We start from the raw sequence: 22,244 nt of genomic DNA on the forward strand, positions 1-22,244 counted from the left end.
ACTAAAGCATATAATATATAGGATAACACATGCACATTAAATACTGAAAAATGATAGTTTTTTTTATGGCGCCACATCAAATCGTAATTCTTGGAACTAATTAATAGATTGATACTTTTCAAGTTTAAATTAATTGTTTGCTTTTGTAACGAGGAATGCTAAGGAACTACCTTCTGAGGCGTAGCACAAAGCAACAAGTCTTTTCCGAGTGTAGGACTACAGGTGCTTCTCTTTTAGGGATATATTTTCACCTAAGACAACAGCCTCAGAGCATCTTCGCAACACCTGTGCAAATCATATCGTCCAAATTTGATCATAAAGTAAAAGGTTTACTAACTGTTCAACGCATCCGTAAGATCAAACCGTCCAAATTAATCGTTATGTAAAAGTTTTCATAAGGTAGGATGTTGATTTGTGGTGTAGATTTTGGAATACAGAGTAGGAAAGTTATGGGAGGGGTGGGTGGTCCATGACGACACGAAAAGTTGCTCTCGTGGTGGGGTTGTGGTGAGGCTTAAGGCCTAACTGTACAGGCTCATTAAATTGGGGAGGGATAAGCTCAATCATGTATATAGCTTCAAATTTTGTCTCTTGGGTAGGTGTAGGCTTCAACGACAGTCTTTTAAAGCTATCTAATCTCATTGGAGCAAAGTTGTTTAGTAATTGAATTTCATCACAAAAGTACTATGATGCAACACTACCAAAGACGAGTAGTACACAAACCATATATATATATATATATATAGAGATGATTAACAAAAAAAAAAGACAAGTAGTACACAAACCATTTACTGATTCAATTATTGGATCAAAAATATATTCCTACCCCATTTATGTGGGTATGTTTTGATGAGTACCGAATTCCCGAATTCCCGATTCCTTGAAATTTTATCTCATTACTTTCTCCTATTACTAATTTTCTTTTGGTATTTTAGTTGCGAGATTAGAAAGTTCTGGCACATACTAGAACATCATTGGTCGATTTGTCGAAATCTGAAATATATATACTATTCCGGAAGATGAAAGGCATGTTGCAAAGTTTCGAGACACTATTGCATGCCCTTCGTTGAACGGAGAGGTGCTGGTGACCCCGGAAAGATTTGAACTAGATTGAGAGAGTTTGTATTGGCCATGCATTTTGATCCGCAATGTGAAATATTGCCATGTGATGCGCATTTGCAATGCGTGTATGCCTGTACGATCATTGTCTTGAGCCTACATAATGTTCACCTACTTTTCGGTCGTTTTTGTTAGTCCCCCGTATCACCTTTGTCATGAATTTTAATGCATCGAACGATTATTGACCAGACATCTTATGTCTACTGGTGCAGTATGTCTTCAGAAATCTAATGACTCTGGAATATGTGACATTGTCACAGGTTAGCGGGTGCATAATCTACTAATATCGATGCAAAACTACCAAACTTCCTTGACAGGTTTCTAATAATGGGCGAACAATTATAGCAAAGAGCCAGAGACAGAGGGGACGAGCTGGGTGCAGGGCAGAGTATAGTATGCAACACCTATACTCTATGTCTCTATAGCATAAGAGTCCCTTCAAATTCTCTGGGCCGCTGCCCTGTCGCCACATTCTAGCCCCTGGCTCCATCCACAAGCGAAGTTATTAATAAGTATGATGTGAAGGTGAGTTGGTTAGGTATTGATGCTTAGCTCAGTTTCGGAATGCGATTAATGAGGAGAGAACTCGTCTTTCCTATATAGGAAAATCTTGTCAAATAACCGATCCTTCTCTGGATCTACTTGTCCTCTTTAATCTAGTAAATGACACGTTGATCTAGTGACCTCAAACTTTAATTACGTGAGCGACCTCGTTGAGTCATGGGTCCAGTTAGGGCTGGTCATCAGACTCGGTACTCGTGAGCAACTCGGTAGCAACTCAGTGCTCGGCTCATTTTGGGATCGGGTCGGTGTGCTTGCTCGTAAAAAAATATGAGTCAAATATGAACTTAGTTTTAGGCTTGTTTCGAATTCGAGTTGAGTAGTTTCGTTATCAAATAGTTTTCTTTTATCTTTTATTTTTTAAGATGTTACATGTGAAACATAGATAAAAATAAAAATACCCATGCCCATAAACATATTGACCATACAAAACCCTTAAGGATAATCACATCTCAAAAATCAAAACACATTTTCCACTCTTCTATGTCATCCTAAACTTAGAGGCGGCTAACAGAGTAAAACGAGTAAAACGCCATCACACCAACTCCACCACTCCAATCAAAAAGGTGAAGAACCTCATCAACTATCAGTATTACGACGAAGAACAATAGGCTTCTCGAAACTGCTGAAGACTTTTGGTTTCTTTGTTGGATCTATTTTTATGATGTACAATTTTTGTGGATTTATAGCAATTTTGTTATTATTGATCTTGTGCCATTTGAAACAAATCTTTCTTTTTTGAAATCATCAAATTAAATTCTACTTTTAAGTAATTGTTAGATCTAACATCTAATGAATTTGTGATTTTGACAGTTCAAAATGTTAGAATATATCAGTATTAGAATAAGTCAGTATTAGAATATGTCCAATATGGATAGTCCCATGTTTCTATAAGTGTGGACATCCATATCTAGTAGTTTCTATTATCACGTTTTAGTTTTTATATAAAGATGTAATTCCTGAAGAACAATCTCTCTCGTGACTCTCTCAACCTCTAAACTCCAACCCTAATAAATCTCTAGTCTTTCGGGTCTTCTTCGGGTGTCTTTAATATATCAATATCACAACTCTCCTAAAGATCATCACTAACACGAATTTAACACTGTATCGGAAATGGTTCAAGTGGATGCTTTAGGAGAGGAAACCCTCACCAAGAAAAAAAAAAATCAAAATCGGTTTGTTTTAATTTTCGTGATAGTATTCAAGTCAAGTTTCAAGAAGAAAAATGATTTCTCACAAAAGTTCTTATATCTCAATTCAAGTTTCAATTTTTTTTTTCTCACGGGTTTCATCGCTCACTTACTATTCACGGTTTATCGCTCAATCGTTACTATTCATGGTTACTGTTCACCAACGTTGTTCATAGTTACTATTCACGGTACTGTTCATCGTCATGTTAAAGGAAGTTTTTGAGATTTCGCTAGTGTTTAAAGTTTGTTTGAAGAATGCTAGGAGAGAGATCCGAAGTTTCTCAGTATTGGTTTCTTAGTATTGTTTCGCTTCCGCAATCTACGTCTTCCACAATCACTCTCATCCAGGATTGGAGGGGTAGTATTATTTGTATGCCGTTCTGGATGTTTGGGTTTCTAGCTTCCGCGCAATTGGTATTGATGCCGTCTTCTCTCGCCCCCGTTTCTAGAACATGATCAAGTTGTTTGTTTGAAGTATTATAAGGGCACATGACCTCTATCTCACGAGGAATTATTCTTTCCATTTTCCACTGTTCCAGAAGTTCGCAGTCATAAAAAGGCGCGACCCACCCTCCACCCTCTATCGTGAGTTTTGTTTGATGCATGTTCTATTAGAATTTTTTTTGTGAATTAGAGTATGAAGTATTGTTTTTTGAAGTGGGCATTGGTTGGTTGTATAAGTTGGTATTTAGTTTTCTCAGGTTCAAGTTCAAATTAAATAGACAAGCCTTTGTATGTTTCAACAGACTTGTATATTCCAACTTGAGAGGGGGAATAGGGAGATATGAAGACATTCAGTAGTATATGAAGGAAGGAGAATATGGAGACGTATGAGGAAGAGTACTCATGTCTCCATATTCCAACAAGCCTTGACGAACTCTTCATGACAAGGCAATCCACTATTCAAATTTTCAAGATGACATCCCCACTCTGCAGCCTTCAAGATTCAGTAGCAAATAAGCCTAAACTACAAACAAGTTTCGTGTAGCAAATAAGCCTCAATCGCAAGTATGTTTCGTAGCAGCCAAGCCTCAATCAGATCGTATGTTTCAGAGTACCCATAATAGTATTTTGTTGACATTAATTGTATTGATTGATAGTAGCAAGAAGCACATCAAGTCACCGTTATTGTTTTCAATTTATATTATGACATGCCATAACAACAAATGAAGTGAGTAGTAGCCAAGCAAAGACGCCACTACACCGGTGTTATGATTTCAGTTTGTGAATCGAGGTACACCTTCAAGATTCGTGTTAGGTCATTGCCTACACCGACAGTTTCAGCCTCGACGCCTCAACCGTTGTTCGAAGTTCTTCAACCGAAGACAGTTCTATCTGAAAAGGGGAGCAAGATTCTTATCTTTTGTTTTGTAATCCAATCCAGAATTTGCATAGTTTATGTGAATTACAACTTGAGGGGAGTGTTAGAATATATCAGTATTAGAATAAATCAGTATTAGAATATGTCCAATATGGATAGTCCCATGTTTCTATAAGTGTGGACATCCATATCTAGTAGTTTCTATTATCATGTTTTAGTTTTAGTATAAGTATGTAATTCTGGGTAGAGAACAATCTCTCTCAGACTCTCTCAACCTCTAAACTCCAACCCTAATAAATCTCTAGTCTTCTTTGGTCTTCTTCTTGGTGTCTTTAATATATCAATATCACAACTCTCCTAGCATCATCACTAACACAGAATTTAACATGGTATCGGAGCGAGGTTCAGTGGTATGCTAGGAGAGGAAACCTCACTCAAGAAAAAAAAAAAAAATCAAAATCAGTTTGTTTTAATTTTCGGTATAGTATTCAAGTCAAGTTTCAAGAAGAAAAATGATTTCTCACAAGAAGAAGTTCTTATATCTCAATTCAAGTTTCAATTTTTTTTTCTCTGGCGGTTTACTGTTCACGGTTACTATTCACGGTTTACTGTTCACTGTTACTATTCATGGTTACTGTTCACCAACGTTGTTCATAGTTACTATTCACGGTACTGTTCATCGTCATGTTAAAGGAAGTTTTTGAGATTTCGCTAGTGTTTAAAGTTTGTTTGAAGAATGCTAGAGAGAGATCCAAGTTTCTCGAGATTGGTTTCTTAGTATTGTTTCGCTTCCGCAATCTACGTCTTCCACAATCACTCTCATCCGTGATTGGAGGGTAGTATTATTTGTATGCCGCTCGATGTTTGGGTTTCTAGCTTCCAAGAAATTGGTATTGATGCCGCCTTCGTCTCGGTTTCTAGAACATGATCAAGTTGTTTGTTTGAAGTATTATAGGGCACATGACCTCTATCTCACGAGGAATTATTCTTTCCATTTTCCACCGCCGCGAAGTTCGCAATATAAAAGCGCGACCACCCTCCACCCTCTATCGTGAGTTTTGTTTGATGCATGTTCTATTAGAATTTTTTGTGAATTAGAGTATGAAGTATTGTTTTTGAAGTGGGCATTGGTTGGTTGTATAAGTTGGTATTTAGTTTTCTCAGTTTCAAGTTCAAGTCGGAATAGACAAGCCTTTGTATGTTTCAAATGACTTGTATATTCCAACTCGAGAGGGGAATAGGGAGATATGAAGACATTCAAGAGTATATGAAGGAAGGAGAATATGGAGACGTATGAGGAAGAGTACTCATGTCTCCATATTCCAACAAGCCTTTGACGAACTCTTCATGACAAGGCAATCCACTATTCGGTCTTGATGACATCCCCACTCTGCAGTCTTTCAAGATTCGTGTAGCGATCAAGCCTAAACCGCAAACAAATTTCGTGTAGCAAATAAGCCTCAACCGCAGTAGTATGTTTCGTGTAGCAAATCAAGCCTCAATCAGACGTATGTTTCGTGAGTACCCATAATAGTATTTTGTTGACATTAATGGGTATTGATAGTAGCGCACCAAGAAGCTTACATCAAGTCACCAAGTATTGTTTTCAATTTATATTATGACAGCCATAACAACAAATGAAGTGAGTAGTAGCCAAGCAAAGACGCCACTACACCGGGTGTTATGATTTCGATTTTGGACTCGAGGTACACCTTCAAGATTCGTGTTAGGTCATTGCCTACACCGACAAGTTCGCCTCGAACGCCTCAACCCGTTGTTCGAAGTTCTTCAACCAAGACGGTTTCTATCGCGAAAGGGAGCAAGATTCTTATCTTTTGTTTTGTAATCCAATCTGTATTTGCATAGTTTCATGTAATTACATGACTTGAGGGGAGTGTTAGAATATATCAAGATTAGAATAAATCAAGATTAGAATATGTCCAATATGGATAGTCCCATGTTTCTATAAGTGTGGACATCCATATCTAGTAGTTTCTATTATCATGTTTTAGTTTTAGTATAAAGATGTAATTCGGGTGAGAACAATCTCTCGGACTCTCTCAACCTCTAAACTCCAACCCTAATAAATCTCTAGTCTTCTTTGGTCTTCTTCTTAGTGTCTTTAATATATCAATATCACAACTCTCCTAGCATCATCACTAACACATAATTTAACACAAAATTTTGTAAAACGAATTGAGTTCGAATTAACTGTAATTCCAAACAAGCCGAGTTTGAACGTAAAGTGGAGCTCGACATTAAGTTTGAGCTTGGCTCAAGCTCGACTCGCAAAACCCACCAGCAGATTTTGAGCATGCCAATACTCGACTCCATGGCATTCCATCTCTTTGTTATTTTGCTTAATAATCGCATGATGACCAAATTAATGGAATTAATATTTGATCCTATACCAAACGTTAAATACGTTTTTGCAATATAACGTAATTATTAATGACTAATAAGGTCAACGGATCAATCTGATCTGATTAGGAGAATGGCATGACTACACATGTCGAATTCGAACAAAGAAGACAATGATTTATTCTCACTTTCTCTAACATCTAAAGTTCTAAACCATATATGACAAAGAAAATTATGCAAATAAGATCAAGTTTCATATAGACATCTACATGATAAATTTTGAATTAACTTGAGGGGACTTTGGATAATTCTAAAGTGAAAAATGTTGAAATTTACTTCAGATCAGCACAACACTGCGTTGGCTCTCGTATAAGATTTTACCTTCTCAAACATATTTTTCCATTTTCAAAACAGAATGGAGGGAATTATTCAGGGAGCGCACCTAATATGTTGCATAATTGCCACTTCACTAAATACACTTTGGGTATTGAATTCGAAATATCAAGTACCAAATCTCGATTATTGTCAAGAAGATTTTTTTCCCCCAATGAACTCTCAAGAGGAAATATGTTGCTTTCAGTGAGTGGACGTGTATGCAGCTCACAAAGTGCGTTGCCTAGCATTCCTCAGTATAAAATGAGATCAGCTTTACAAACCTACAGGAGTTGTCTTCCTCTAATCTTGTTATTTTCATATTAATTGCAAATTGAGTTGACCCATGAAGATATCAGAACACTTGCTATTTCTGACATGAGTTCAGCACTTAGTCACCAGATCGTAGAGCTGAGCGAGAGCGGGATCGTGAGAGCGCCTATGTTAGGAAGCTCTGTGTTTTAGAGCGTCTTCCTTCAAAGTGCCAATAAATATTGAATATAATATGTTTTGTATATATTATCATAAAAATTAATCAAATAAATTTTGAATTAAAAACAAAAAAAAATATGAATTATCTTAATTTTTCATATGAAAAGGAAAGTTATATTTGTTATGGCCTTATTTAGGCCTATAAGGCCCATAGGTCCGAAAGAGGAGGCCCAGAAGTCAGCAGTATAAAAAGAATAAGGTGAGCGAATAGAGAGGAAGAGGAGGAAGGGATAGGGTTTTTTAGGTCGTAACAATATTGATGTGAGTAATGAGTATGTCCATATTGTCACGGCGTTGCATAATTAAGAGAATAATACTTTATTTGGGTTGGTTTAAGATTGAGCCCAAACAAAAATCAAAACCCATTTATACAATTGCAGCAATCTCATAGTTTACGTGTAAAATCCTTAATAAAGTACTGACTTGTGACTTCAACCAGACACAAGATCCAAAAAGTAAAAATATTAATAATTTATCTTCTTTTTCTCTAAAGCTTTATGGGACCCAAGCTTTATTAGTATTCTAGTCAATTTCTCCCTTCCTTTGTCTTCAACTCTAGCATGACTTATTGATAGATTTTGGAATATGAGATTCTTTGATAGAAATGACAAATATTTGGGGGTTCTTATTGTTTTTTCCCAAAAGAAGAAAGAAGATTTTGACTTTGTGGTGGATAAAGTGCATAATAAGATAAAGGGGTGGAGGGCAAAAGTCCTTGCTCAAGGTGAGAGGACTACTCTCATACAAGCTGTACGTAGTTCAGGCTACACCTCTTTTTGCTATGGCCACCTACAAACTTCCTCGATCTACTTGTCAAAAGATTGATAAAGCTTGTAGAAATTTCTGATGGCATGGGCAGGAAGATAGCAACAGTATCCACACCACAGGGTGTGATAGTATATGCAAACCTAAAGCCTTGGAAGGCCTAGGACTGAGGAAAACTGGTGATATGAACAAGGCTATGCTTGGCTAGCCTGGAAAGCGCTTATAGATAACATTTCTATATGGGCAAAAACTTTTCTAGCTGTTTATGGGAAGTTCTCGTTTGATATTAAAGTTGAACCCCCACCTTGGGCCTCTTGGTTCTGGAAGGGAGTTCATAAGACTGCCAGGAATATCCTACCAGGGGTTATTTGGAGCATTGGCAAGAGGGACAAGGTCAATATTATGAAGCAGCCTTGGATCCTCATAAATGATGCCCCCATTAAACTGGAAGAGATATTACCTGGCAGACCAGACCTTGAAGGCCTAAAGGTGAGGGACTTGATGCTAGGGGATGATTTTGGGTGGGATAACCACAAGGTTGAAAAGTTGTTCCCATCTGAAATAGCTACCCTCATTAAGCAAGTGGTGATTAGACCATCCACTCTGGCAATTGACTCACCGGATGGGGTATTAGGAATGGTAAACTCTCTATTAAGTCTGCTTGCCATTTCCTGACCAACTCTGAATGGCAAGGAGGCACATCCTCTTTTAACACTAATAAGAGTATCATGACTCTCTGGGGAGCAAAGTTACCAGCTAGCACTTAGCTTTTTCTCTGGAAACTATATATGTACATTCTCCCCACAGGAGATGTACTGACCAGACACAATCTTAATGGAGACTATACTTGTCCTCTTTGCTTGACTGAACTAGAGAACCCACATCATTTATTTTTCCAATGTGAATGGATTAAGGTAGTATGGTTTGCTTCTGAGTTGGGAGCAAGAGTGGAAGATAGGGCAGCCATGACTATCAGGGATTGGTTGGATGAGTTTCTAGAGTGGACTAAGGCCAAGGATCCTGGTTTTGCTGAAAAGGGGCTGCTAGCTGTTATTCTCATGCAAGAGATATGGGAGATGAGGAACAAAACCAAGTTTGAGGGTAAAACACCCAACAGAGATGATCTCTTGTGAAGAGCATATGCTAAGAGGAGTAGATGCGTCCAAGTATTTACCGATACTCATGACTTTCCTTCTGATTGAAGAAAATACTTTGGTAATTAGATTTGATGTCGCTTTTCGCAAAAATAATTAGATTTGAGCCGTCACCGGGTGCTTTGGCTTGGGATGGGGAAGGCAAGATGGTGGACGCAGCTACTTGAAGTTTTGATGCTGGTAGTGACTATGGAAGTGGCAAAGATGGTGGCTATGGAAGTGGCAAAGATGGTGGCTATGGAAGTGGCAGCCAAGTTAGCTAGAACAACAGGGAAAATATATTTTCTTTTTGAGGAAGACTGTAAGTAGGTTGTACAGAACCTACAGAATTCCTGTAACTTAGGTTCTATGAACTGGAGATTAGACTCTATTAGGTATATGATTATGGGCTTATGTCAGCCTTTTTTCTTTTGTAAATTTAACTGGATTAGCAGAGATTCAAATTTTGAAGCCCACGACCTAACTAAGTGGGCTTTCAAAAATCAAGATGTGAGCCTGCTGTCTGGACATTTGTTGGAGTGTAGCAATGTTAATGCTATAATATGACATGTTTCTATCGAAAAAAAAAAAAAAAAAAAACAACAACAACAACAACAAACTACTCAACTCCAACATGACCACTTCGTCTCTCGAATCGCTATAGCACGGTTTGAGAGCGATGACCACTTTCCACGGTTTGTGTGACTAAGATCCAGCATTGATTACTTCACTCTAGATTTACTCTAGATGTTTATCTTTGTTTTTTAATACTAACTGGAAGTTTTGTTTTATAGTCCACTCTCCAAATTAAATTAAGAACAGGAGTTAACTATTGTTACATTCTTTGACTTCATAGCAGAATTAGGAAAAGAGAAAATAACGAACACCTGATTTCCGGACACTATATAATACACTGGATATAGAAATCAGCCTGAAATTTCGATTAATCAACAAAGCACTTTTGCGTTGATTGATTTGGACCATATAACAATTTTAAAATTGTGAGTTTGTGTTGTAGGATGACATTTGCATTTCTCATATCATCAAATGGTTTTTAACAGAAAATTGCTAGGTTATCAAAATGTGTAAATAAACGAGTATACTGGAAAAAGGTAATAAGAATACGAGTTGCATGGATACAAGTCATACGACCACGGCTAATATCTCATATGACATTTTTCATTTTACAAAGTCGACTCACTTGTATATATTAATGAGGAAAAACAGTGTCTAATTATTCGATTCTCAGAAATTTTTCATCTGGTTTATAGGTTTTCTGGTGTCGAATGCAATATGTCACAATAAACAGTTAACTAATCATTTAATCAAGCAACTATAGCTTGAGTTGCTTTTGCCTAGCGTAAGCTTGTTCTTGAATTGTTGCAATATATAAGAAAATTTGAAGCCGGCCTATTATCACAAGAACCGCCATAAGATAATCAGTATCTGTGTGATAAAATTATTATGTTATTATTGAAACAAAACAACTAAACAAGCAGTTCATATGAGTTTCACGTGCCATCTCCACAAGTAAGGGAAAGGTGAGAACCTAAGGTCAAAACTCAAAACTTAATAAGGCGTGTCTTCATGCGAGTTCAACGGGCCTGCAGCCTCCTTGAGGTTTGAGAAATTGAGACACGTTACTACTTTTGCAACCTTCATGGCTTTGATTAGAAGAAGTGAAGAACTAAGTCACAAACATCACGTACTTGAATATTATCAATTGTTCTTTGACATAGCACTCAGATACGCCATTGAATTGAACGTAATTAACTATCGTATATTGGTTTGGTGCATTTGTTGTGTTTATTGTTTTCAGTAGGTGTGATTGTTGGTACATAGCTTTATCAGAAAAATTGTTGGTACATGGCACTCAGATATGCCACTTAATTTAATCGGGAGTAGAAAACGATTCTTTTCCACACTTTCAAAGAGTGTGAATGTTTACCTTCTCTCAATCTAAGCTCTTTTTCATTGAGTTCCTTTTCAAAGGAAAACATGGGACTGTGACTTGTGGGAACGTGAAAATTCACATATTGCAAGTGGCAACTACCAAATTGTTAAAACTTTTGGGTGATGATAGTAGTAGTCTGGGGCTCGAACCTAATGTACATGACATGTATTAAAATCTAATTACTCACATCCAACGGTCCACATCACTCATTAGTAATTAAGTCCTAAATCTTGAGTTTAATAATGGAGATTGTTTGCAATGACAATTTGGGGACATGTCTAATAACGCATATAACAGTGGGGGGGGGATGTCTAATTTCTAAATTAAGATTTATTTTAATTGTCTTTTCTTACTACCAATACCCTTTTTAGATAGGACGAGATAGGACGAGATGTCGCCACGTGTCTTTTTTTTTTCTCAAACATGAAAATAAATGGATCTTGAATTGGGAAGTCAAGGTAATTTTGGTAGTTTACAACGACAAAGGGTATTCAAGACATTTCACTGTCTTGACTACGGAGATAACGGTCAAAATACGTTGACAGAGACGGCGAGTGAGTCTGCGGGGGGGGTCTGAATTTGGGGGGACAAGTTTAATTCCGTTTTCAAATGGGGTGCAAGTAAAAAAACCCCGAAAATAAAAAGTTCATAGAACACGTTTGTAATTTGCGTTTATTGGGTTTGAACAGGTATATAGACAGTTAAGTTGAAATGTTGAAGAAAAAATTCACTTAGGAGCGAAAAGTCTCCTAAGAGCATCTTTAGGAGTGATATCGATCTAGCATCAAACACCAAATTTCCAACAATTTGGTGTTTTTTCAATTTCAGGAGAGTCACATGTTGATGAAAACACAAAATCAGCCAATATTTGGTTCCAAGTTTGATGTTGTATCAAATCACTCACACGGTTTTGCCAACACCGTGTGGGCTTGGGCTTCTAATTGGGCTTATATGGCGCGGTTTTCACAAAACCGCACCAGAGATTGGGAAAAAAAAAAAAAAAAAATTATGTACGATACATGACGCGGTTTTCTCAAAACCGCGTGAGCTTGGGCCTGTCAGTTGGGCTTTAATGGCGCGGTTTTGGAAAAACCGCGTGGGCTATATGGCGCGGTTTATCTAAAACCGCGTAGTTTGATGTCGAAAATTTGATGTTACTCTTAAAGTTACTTGATGTTTTTTTGGTTTAAAATTTTGGTTTTTTTTTTTGTAACTCTCCTAAAGATGCTCTAAGCACCCATCCACCACACATCTACCATCTTTTTAACTAATGATTAACTCTAGTTATTTAAAATACCAAACATTTATTTTATTCTCTCCAAATCTATTCATTTTTTTCTCCACATATCTTTCCTTTCTTTGTGTTTTCATAAAAATATATATATATCAATAATGAAAACTTCATAAGACTCCAAATATATTATTCTCTCTCATATATTTTTCCCTCTTCTTTCAACTTTGGTGGTAAAACCAAAAAGAATAAAAAAATAAAATAAAAAACCTTGTATAATAAATTGAAAACTACACTAACATTCATAGAAAAAAATTCTTAAATTTTATCATAATTTTGAAAGAAACATAAATACAATTACAAATTGTAACTGTAGTACAAACCCAAAATACTGATGATAATAGACAATACAAAATAAAATTAAAAAATTCACATTGAATGAAGGAGAATCCCTTGAAAAATCTACAACACAATTTTTTTTTTTTTTTTTTTTTTTATGGAAATACAAATTAAAGAACAAAAATTGAGGAGAAAAAAATAAAATAAATATTTGGCTAGATTTTAATTAACTAGAGTTAATGATTATTTTAAAAGAAGATGGATGTGTGGTGGATGGGTGCTTAAGAGGATTTTCAGTCCTAAGCACCTAGGAGCGAATTTTTTCTTGAAATGTTGAATGAAGTCCTAGTTAGGGCCAATCATCCAGGGGGTGGATCCAAAGGGGGCGGGCAGCACACCCAACTTTTCCGTCAAAAAAAAAAACAGAGAGTGACTCTCAAGGACAAAACTGTCGAAAAAGTAACTCTCAATGACACTTTTTTTTTTCGTAACTCACAATGATCGGATAGATGAAATGTCAAGTATACCCTTGACGCGAAATAAAAAATGGATCGGGTAGATGAAATGTCAAGTATACCCCGACGAAATAATTAATGTTCCGCCCGCATCTAAACGACGGTGTATTTAATATGAACATTGAATGTTCATAAATTTTCGTAGTAACATTCAATATTCATACCCTTGGGTATGAATATTGATTGGGTATGAGCATTCAATGTTCATAGTTCTTTGAATATGAAAATTGATTGGGTATGAACATTGAATGTTCATAGTCTTTGGGTATGAACGTTGATTCGGTATGAATATTCGATGTTCATAGTCCTTAGGTATGAACATTGATTGCTCATACCTTAACGTTGATTCAATATTCATACCCTAATGTTAATACATTGATAGGTATGAACACTCATTGTTCATATCTATTATTAGGGTATAATACGGAAGGGTTAAATTGATATTTTAAAAAAATAGAAAATTTCACAGAAGGGTATAACTGACATTTAAAAAAAGTAAAAGAGTCGAGCCAACTTATTTTGTCCTTGAGGGTTACTAAATTTGAAATCATGGATTACTAATTGCTAGAATTTGGTGTTGTGAGTTACTTTACAAAATTGGTGTCTTCTAGACTTTCTTTTCCCCAAAATTGAGACTTCGGACCAATTTCTTGAAAAAAAAATACTAGTTATAAGAGTGTATAATTCACCCCAAAAAATATATTTGTAGTGTATGTTAGTAGTCGCACCCCCTCCTTGAGTGGCAATTCTGGATCTGCCCTGATCCGTTGGCAATCAGGTTGGACTCAGGACTAAAGGTTTTTGTTGAGAGCAGGCTGACGTAGACCTCAAAATCCAAAAGAAGATGACCTCTCGTCTTCTTCTAATCAAAGAAATCAGCTCTTAACCAAAACTTTTTCTTGGGGTTTCTTCCCCTGCTTTAGGCTTGGTGAAGCCATTAAAATTAAACTCATATTTTGGTCAAACTGAAGATGAGTTAAAACTGAGCCTGAATTTTGGACCAAAATTCTATGCCGGTTTTCTACTTTCTTGCTGGGTTTGGCTAAAAATACGAATGCAACCCTGATGAAGGCATTAACAGTTTAATGTGAAACAAACAACTAGTCTAATGAATGCATGTTTCCTTTTGCTAATAAATGATGAATAAAATAGTGTAAGTGATAATTATTTAAGGAATAAATACATCGAAGCAAAATATCAAAAGATCAGACTTGAAAATTTTCTTTTAGTTGAAGAAAAATCGCATATAGCTGTATATGCAATGAATTATTAAAAGAATTTCTAATTAAGAGAAATAGAGACCTGCCATTATCTTATTCCAATAGCTACTCAGAATCTCCCGGTGTGAATTTGTTTTACAAAGGTATACTGCATGGCTGGAGCGTATCTCGATTCTCAAGGCTTTATCATGGAGGTGGTAAATCTTTTTAGTTCCTCTTATTCTCCAAACCAGTTTCTTCTCAACCAGTATAAAAGCCCGTAATGTCTCTACCATATGTCGCACGAACCACAACCTACCCTGCAATCTTTAGCCGTAAAATTCATCACCACAGGAGCTGTTCTCTTCACATCAGATTCAGCAACGCTGGGGAAAACACAAACACTGGTGTATCCCATCACAACCAAGACAATTTTGAAATATCATGTGATCAAATTCAAAAGATCTGATCAGATATAAAACGGAGTATTATGGATCTTCTATTGAGATATAGTCAGGATAATCATATTTGAAGATGCAACCAAATATACTGGGAACTTACATGGTTACGTGGACATTGCATGTTAATAAATTACTCGGTGATACAAATGGGAGAACATGGGACATCGCCAAGAATCAGACAATTACCAATAGTCTCTGCAAGAACATAATCCATCTCGAAAATGATGAAACCGACTCCTGTCCCTCACAATTATATCTCTTTCAAACAACTTAGACATGAGCTTTATAGCAGCATGGCAATCACCACATGTTCGGAGGTTTTTACCAATCGAATGGGATTTCCTGTATGCGTGCTCATAAGCCCAAAAGCAACAGCAAGTCTTTCACAGTGATATTTCACTGCACTCTGTTTCTCCTCCACATCTACATCATGTAGCACGTAGCTCATGTCAGGTTGATGCCCAATACCTCTTAACTTTATATCTATATCATCTAGAAATTTGCTGATCTGTGTGAATTTTGGATGCTAAAGAATCACCAGCAAAAAATTCATGCACAACATTATCTACCTCAATGGAACAACAACCTGGTGTTTTCTGAACTCCCTTCTCAACCATCAACTTCCTGCAAATTTCCACGTCATGCCAACGATTTACAGATGCATAAAAATTGGACAAGAACACATAATTTCCTCCATCATGAGGGTCTAACTCTAACAGTTGCTTTGACACTTGCTCACTTAGTTTGGTATCTTTGTGAACCTGGCAGGCATGGAGCAAGCTTCCCAATACTACCACATTTGGTGCCATGGGCATGGCCCTTACCAGCTCTAAAGCCTCTTCAAGGAAACCAGCTCTGCCAAGAAGGTCGACCATACAACCATAGTGCTCAATTCCATGCTCAACTCCATAAACAGGAAGCATTTGAGAAAAATAGTGCCTACCTTCAGAGGTTAAGCCTGAATGACTACACCCACTCAAAAAGCCCAACAAAGGTGACACCATCTGGTTTTATGCCATCCTTCTTCATGTCAGCAAAGGCGGTCATAGCTTCCTCTCCATAACCAAACGATCCTAATCCTAATATGATTGAGTTCCAACAAAAGATGTTCTTTACAGAAAGCCCATGAAAGACACTAAGAGCAGCTTCTATACTCCCACACTTGCAAAACATATCAATCAATGCATTTCCTAAAACCACATTAATTCTGATGTTTCGGCACCTAATGTAAGCATAAATCCAGTTCCCCATATCTAAAGCACCAAGATGAGCAGAAGCAGATAATAAACTAATCATGGTTACATCATCAGGCCTCACATTCTCCGCTTGCATCTCATGAAAAGTGGAAATCGCTCTATGAAAATCCCTACATTGAACATAACCAGTGATCATAGTATTCCAAGTCACAGTATTCTTCACCGATCCCATGCTATCAAACAACTCCCTAGCTATCGTCAGCTTGCCTAATTTACAATACCCATCAATCATAGTATTCCACGATACCACATCCTTGACTGGATTACAATCAAAAGTCGACCGAGCAGCATTAATATCACCCAACTTGCAATAACCAGATATCATAGAATTCCACGAAAACAAGTTCTTCCCAGGCATCTCATCAAACAATTTTTTAGCATCACTCACAAACCCATGTTTCCCCAAAGCAGAAATCATCACATTATGCGCGACTGCATCTCTTTCAGGCATTTCAACAAACACCCTTTTCGCAAATTCCAAATTCCCAACCTTGGAGTAAAAATTAAGCAACCCAGTTTGCAAAACCAAGTCAAACTCAAAACCCATCTTTATAATCTGACAGTGAAAACTCTCTCCCATTATTTTCTCATTACTCAAAGCACAAACACGAAGAAGCATAACAAATGTGGACTTATCGGGACCCACATTTTCGCAAAGCATAGTTTTGTAATAAGTCATGAACAAAAACTCTCGATTGTTTCCGAGTTCTATAGAAGCTTTAATGATTGAATTCCATAAAGAAGTATTTGGGTTGGGTAAAGTTTGTAAGAAAAGTAAAGGGTAGCGGAGATTACGGAATCGAAAACAACAAGTGAGGAAGTTAGTGAGGAGAGTTGTGGAACAAGTGTTGAGAAAACCATTGGTGAATATTTGTGCTTGGATTTGTTTTAGTTGGTTGGGTTTAAGGAGAGAGTTTTGGAGATGGAAGATTAGATAATCTGGGAGAGATGAGAATTTTTTGACATCGCTATCTTTTGAAAATTGGTATTCAAGGGTTTGAATTGTATTCCCGCGTTTAATAATAATAATTAATGAATTAATGACTGCCTAAGAAAAGAAACGGGGCCATTGCTTATAAGTTCTGTTCTAATTTCCCAAGGATAGAATTTGATAAAATGAGACTACAGCTCAAAATGGGAAATGGTATTACAAGTCTTAATATTTTCATGTATAGAGAATCTACTTATAGACTTCAGTTAGTCGGTTTACAAACAGTTTTAGTTAGTTAGTTAGTTACAAAAGTGTGTCAGTTGATGCCAGTGAACAGCTGCCATGCTGACAGGTCTTCATTCTTCTTCTTTATTGTCCTGTTCTGTTCGTCAATTACTTCTAATTGTTCATTAGAAACAACTACAGAATCTGCAAGTGAGGTTATTCCGGCCACTTCTATTCTTTCTTCCACAGAGCATCGCTTCAGCTAATATGCCTTATTATTCTTGAAGAGAAAATAATCTTTTCCAGATGAATAAATAATCAATTTTAAACACTTCTCCTTCCATAGCTCTTCGGGCTCCACATCAAGAACGAGCTCCTCATTGATCATCACCATAATGACAGCATACACACATACCATTTAAATTCTGGTGATCAATTCATTTGCCCAGACAATATATTTAGTCACTGAACTGTTCTGAAACTTTGGCTGGAATAGCTGAACGCCTGAACCTTAGGTTTGATATAGAGGTAGGTGTAATTGTGTAAATAGCTCCAGCCATAGTATGCCTTTTCCTCCATTAACACCAAGACGGTTCTATTCATTTCCACCAAGAAGAAATCCAGTTATCGTCATCAATTATAATTACCCCCACGATGTACTGAAAAGGGCTGGAATAGTAGAAACCTTAAATTTTGGCTGGAATAGTACACGGACAATCACCAGTAATCTCTACAAGAACACAATCCGTCTCGAAAATGGTGAAACCTGTTCCGGTCCCTCACAATAATTTCTCTCTTAAATATCTTTGATATAAGCTTTATAAAAGAATGGCAATCATTACATGATCGAAGATTCTTCACCACCCGAATTGACTTTCCCTCAGGTGTGCTCATAAGCCCAAAAGCAACAGCAATCTTCTCACTATGATGTCTCACTGAAGTCTCTTTCTCCTCTTCATTTATATCATGCAGCACAAAGGTCATGTCAGGTTTGTGTCCAATCCCACTTAATTTCTTGGCAAGCTCCTCCAGAAATGTGTTGATCTGTGCAAATTGCGGATGTGAAGTGTCACCTGCTACAAATTCATGGATCACATTCCCTACCTCAATTGAACTACACCCTGCTGTTTTAGAGATACCTCTCTCAGCCATCAACTCCCTGCAAGTCTCCACATCGCTCCAACGATTCAGAGATGCATATACATTCGATAAAAACATAATTTCCACCGTCAACAGGGTCCAACTTTAATAGATGTTCCGTCACTTGTTCACTTAATTTTGTATCCTTATGAAGCTGGCATGACCGGAGCAAGCTTCCCCAGACAGCTGCATTTGGAGCGATGGGCATGGACCATATGAGCTCTAAGGCCTTCGTGAGGAGGCCAGATCTGCCAAGAAGGTCAACCATGCAACCATAGTGCTCAATTCCTGGCTTAATTCCATACACTCCATGCATTTGAGAGAAATACTGTCCACCCTCATAGACCAAACCTGAATGGCTACATCCACTCAAAAGACCAATGAACGCAACACGATCAGGTTTTATCCCCTCTTTCTGCATCTCAACAAACGCATCAATTGCTTGCTTTCCATAACCATGCATCCCTAAACCGACAATAAGTGAACTCCAACAAAAGACGTTCTTTACAGAGAGCCTATGAAAGACATCAAGAGCAGACTCAAGACTTCCACATTTACAGTACATATCTACAAGGGCATTACCCAAATATACATCAACTTTCAGCTTTTGGCGTCGAATGTAACCATGAATCCAATAACCCATATCCAATGCACCAAGATGAGCACAAGCAGATAACAAGCTCACCATGGTTTCTACAGTAGGCTTCACGCTCTCCGCTTGCATATCCTGAAATGTAGAAATTGCTCTACCAAATTCCCTATGTTGAACATAACCCGAAATCATTGTATTCCATGTCACGGTATTTTTAAGGAACCCCATATGATCAAACAACTCCCTAGCTATTGTGAACTGGTTCAACTTACAGTAACCATCTATCATGGCATTCCACGATATCACATTTTTAACCGGATTGCTATCAAAGAGCATGCGAGCCGATTCAACATCACCCAACTTGCAATAACAACTTATCATAGTATTCCAAGATGAAGACGTTTTCTCCCTCATCCGATCAAACAATTCCCTTCCTTCATTCAAATAACCATGCATACCCAATGCACTAATCATCGCATTACACGCTACAACATCTCTCTCCGGCATATCATCAAACAATTTTTTCGCCGAACTCAAATCACCAAGCTTGGAGTAAAAATCCAACAACCCAGTTTGCAAAAACAGCTCATATCCAAAACCCAACTTAAAAATATGACAATGAAACGACTCTCCAATCTTAATTGAAGAAAACCCAACGGAAGCCCGAAGAATCATTGAAAAAGTAGTGTTATCTGGTTCAACATTTCCAAACCTTCTCATAGTGTTGTAGATTCCAACAACAAATTGTCCCTGGCATTTAATTGAGTCTTTAATGAATGTGTTGTATAATGAAGAATTGGGTGTGTGTATGTTTTGTAAGAAAAAGTAATGCGTAGTCCAGTTTTTAGATTGACAGCAAGAAGAAAGAAAGTGGGAGAGCAAAGGGTATATGTGGAAATAATTGTTGGTGATGATTTGAGTGTGGATTTGTTTTAATTGGTTCAAGTTGAGGAGGAAAGTGTTTTTTTGGACAAGGGAGATTAGTTGATTTGCTGAACTCATCAGTTTGAAATTTGTTCCACCGCTAATTCTGTATTGATATATACATGTCCGAATTTTAGAATAAAATATCGTATCGGTGCAATATATCGGAATTCAACAAATCCGATATTTGTGACCATTGCAATTTGCACTTCGGATCGATAGAAAAAAATTCGAAAATTTCAGAATCCGCAAAATATGAAAATAAATAAGAAATTTAAATTATATAATCGGATTCTCTTTTAGAATGACCATTTTTTTTTTTATCCAGTTAATATATTTATTTAGTAATTATTTTGAAATTTATTAATTAAGCAAACAACCTAGATATTTTAACATGTTCATTAAGTAAATTTTTTCTACATGTTAATGCATTAATTCAGTAAATAGGAATATGAGATAAATTGAGACATTTACTAGAATTACAATATTAATTTCTTGAAGTTGTGAGAGACAATGTTCTAATTCTCTAAGATTTTTATTTGGTTTGTAAATTATATGTAGTTTTAATTTACAAAAAATTAGTCTAGAGGAGTTAATTATAAATATTTAATAGTCTTAAGACTTCTCTTGAAAATTTGTTTAGAATTTAATACCCCATAATTTGACCGAATATGGAACTAACCACCTGTTATCCAACTTCACAGGGAATAGGTCGAAAAATATCCTCAAAAAACAAACATAACCGACTATCTATCCAAGTACCATAGTGGGATACAAAACAAAAATTTAATTTCACACAAAAAAATTTCACTTTATAACTACCCGCCTTCACATTTAAAAATGCATATAATGAAAATAGGGCATCTAAATTCTATTCAAACCCAAAATCTACTGCATTTTGTTTTTATGTATGAGTCTTGAGGAATGAGAGCCCTTGAACAATTATTCTTTTCTTTACACCAAAAATTAAGTGGCACTGGGATATATGATTTTACTTGAGATGCTATATAATGAAGAAATTGTTTTTATTTAAACACAATAGCTTTTCTAATAAAAAACTAAAAATATTATGCAACTAAAAATATTATGCCTTCAATATTTTGTGGACGCATTTGACACTAGTCGTTAAGTCTAAACTCCAAACCACTAGACACTAAACCCAAAATATTTATAAACTATACCCTAAGCCTAAACCCTAAATCTTAAGACACTAAACCCTAACCCCTATAAACTAGACCCTAAGCCTAAAGCCTAAACCTTAAGACACTAAACCCTAATCCCTATATCCTAAATTTATAAATATTAAACCCTAAACCAACCCGTCTCATTTAATAGTAGTTAATCAAACCCACAAAATAAATAATCAAATGCATTTTGTATCTTTGAGATTTTATAATGCTTTACGGTGTATGCATTTTAAAATGTATAAGTTTATAACGCATTAGGTGCATCTGCATTTTAAAATATATAAGTTTATAACGCCATGGATGCATCTGTATTTTAAAATATATAAATTTATAACATGGTGCATCTTCATTTTAAAATGTATAAGTTTATAACGCCCACATGTAGTGTCAAATTTAACTTTTGGAGCAATACACGGTACTTTTTTTACTAAATTATATTCAAACCCAAAATCTACTTTTTTTGTTATATAGTTTATCTTATCTAACATCTTATTCAATCTTATTCAATCTTTTCCTAGTTATCTTATCTACAAAAAGTTATCTTGGAAGGGTGAAAAAGAGAATAATTTATATTAAAAAATAACAGGTCTCGAGTCAAAAGTTTAGATTTTAAAGATTTTCTATAAAAAAACACTTATGGCGGATAAAAACAATGTTGGGGTATTAAAACCCAAAAAATTTATAGATAGGGCTTTTGAGTTGTTTTTTTTTTAAATGAGACTCTCTAGCCCAATTTATTGTTTTAATTTAATAACTATATGAAATAGACCGCTATATGTTATAAATTCATAAATTAATTGGAAACACAGATTGGATCGGATTTTGAAAATATATCTAATTTCGAGTCAATTATTTTTCGAAAAAATTAGATATCAAAATTTCAGATATCGAAATACAAATATCATTGCCAAATTCGGAAAAATATCGGATTCAAAAAAATTGGCTTTTCGGAAAAAAAAAAAAAAAAAAAAAAGAG

The 22,244-nt window shown here is 36.2% G+C and overlaps 2 pseudogenes; both read right to left on the reverse strand.

Annotated features, from left to right (window-relative positions):
- Window positions 1–15,296: 15,296 nt before the first annotated feature.
- LOC147490176 (putative pentatricopeptide repeat-containing protein At3g13770, mitochondrial pseudogene) lies at window positions 15,297–15,936 on the reverse strand (annotated as a pseudogene).
- A 2,206-nt stretch (window positions 15,937–18,142) lies between these two features.
- LOC147490177 (putative pentatricopeptide repeat-containing protein At5g40405 pseudogene) lies at window positions 18,143–19,877 on the reverse strand (annotated as a pseudogene).
- Between the last annotated feature and the right edge of the window lie 2,367 nt (window positions 19,878–22,244).

The sequence above is a fragment of the Coptis chinensis genome, chromosome 7, assembly GCF_015680905.1.
Source record: "Coptis chinensis isolate HL-2020 chromosome 7, ASM1568090v1, whole genome shotgun sequence".
Taxonomy (NCBI): domain Eukaryota; kingdom Viridiplantae; phylum Streptophyta; class Magnoliopsida; order Ranunculales; family Ranunculaceae; genus Coptis; species Coptis chinensis.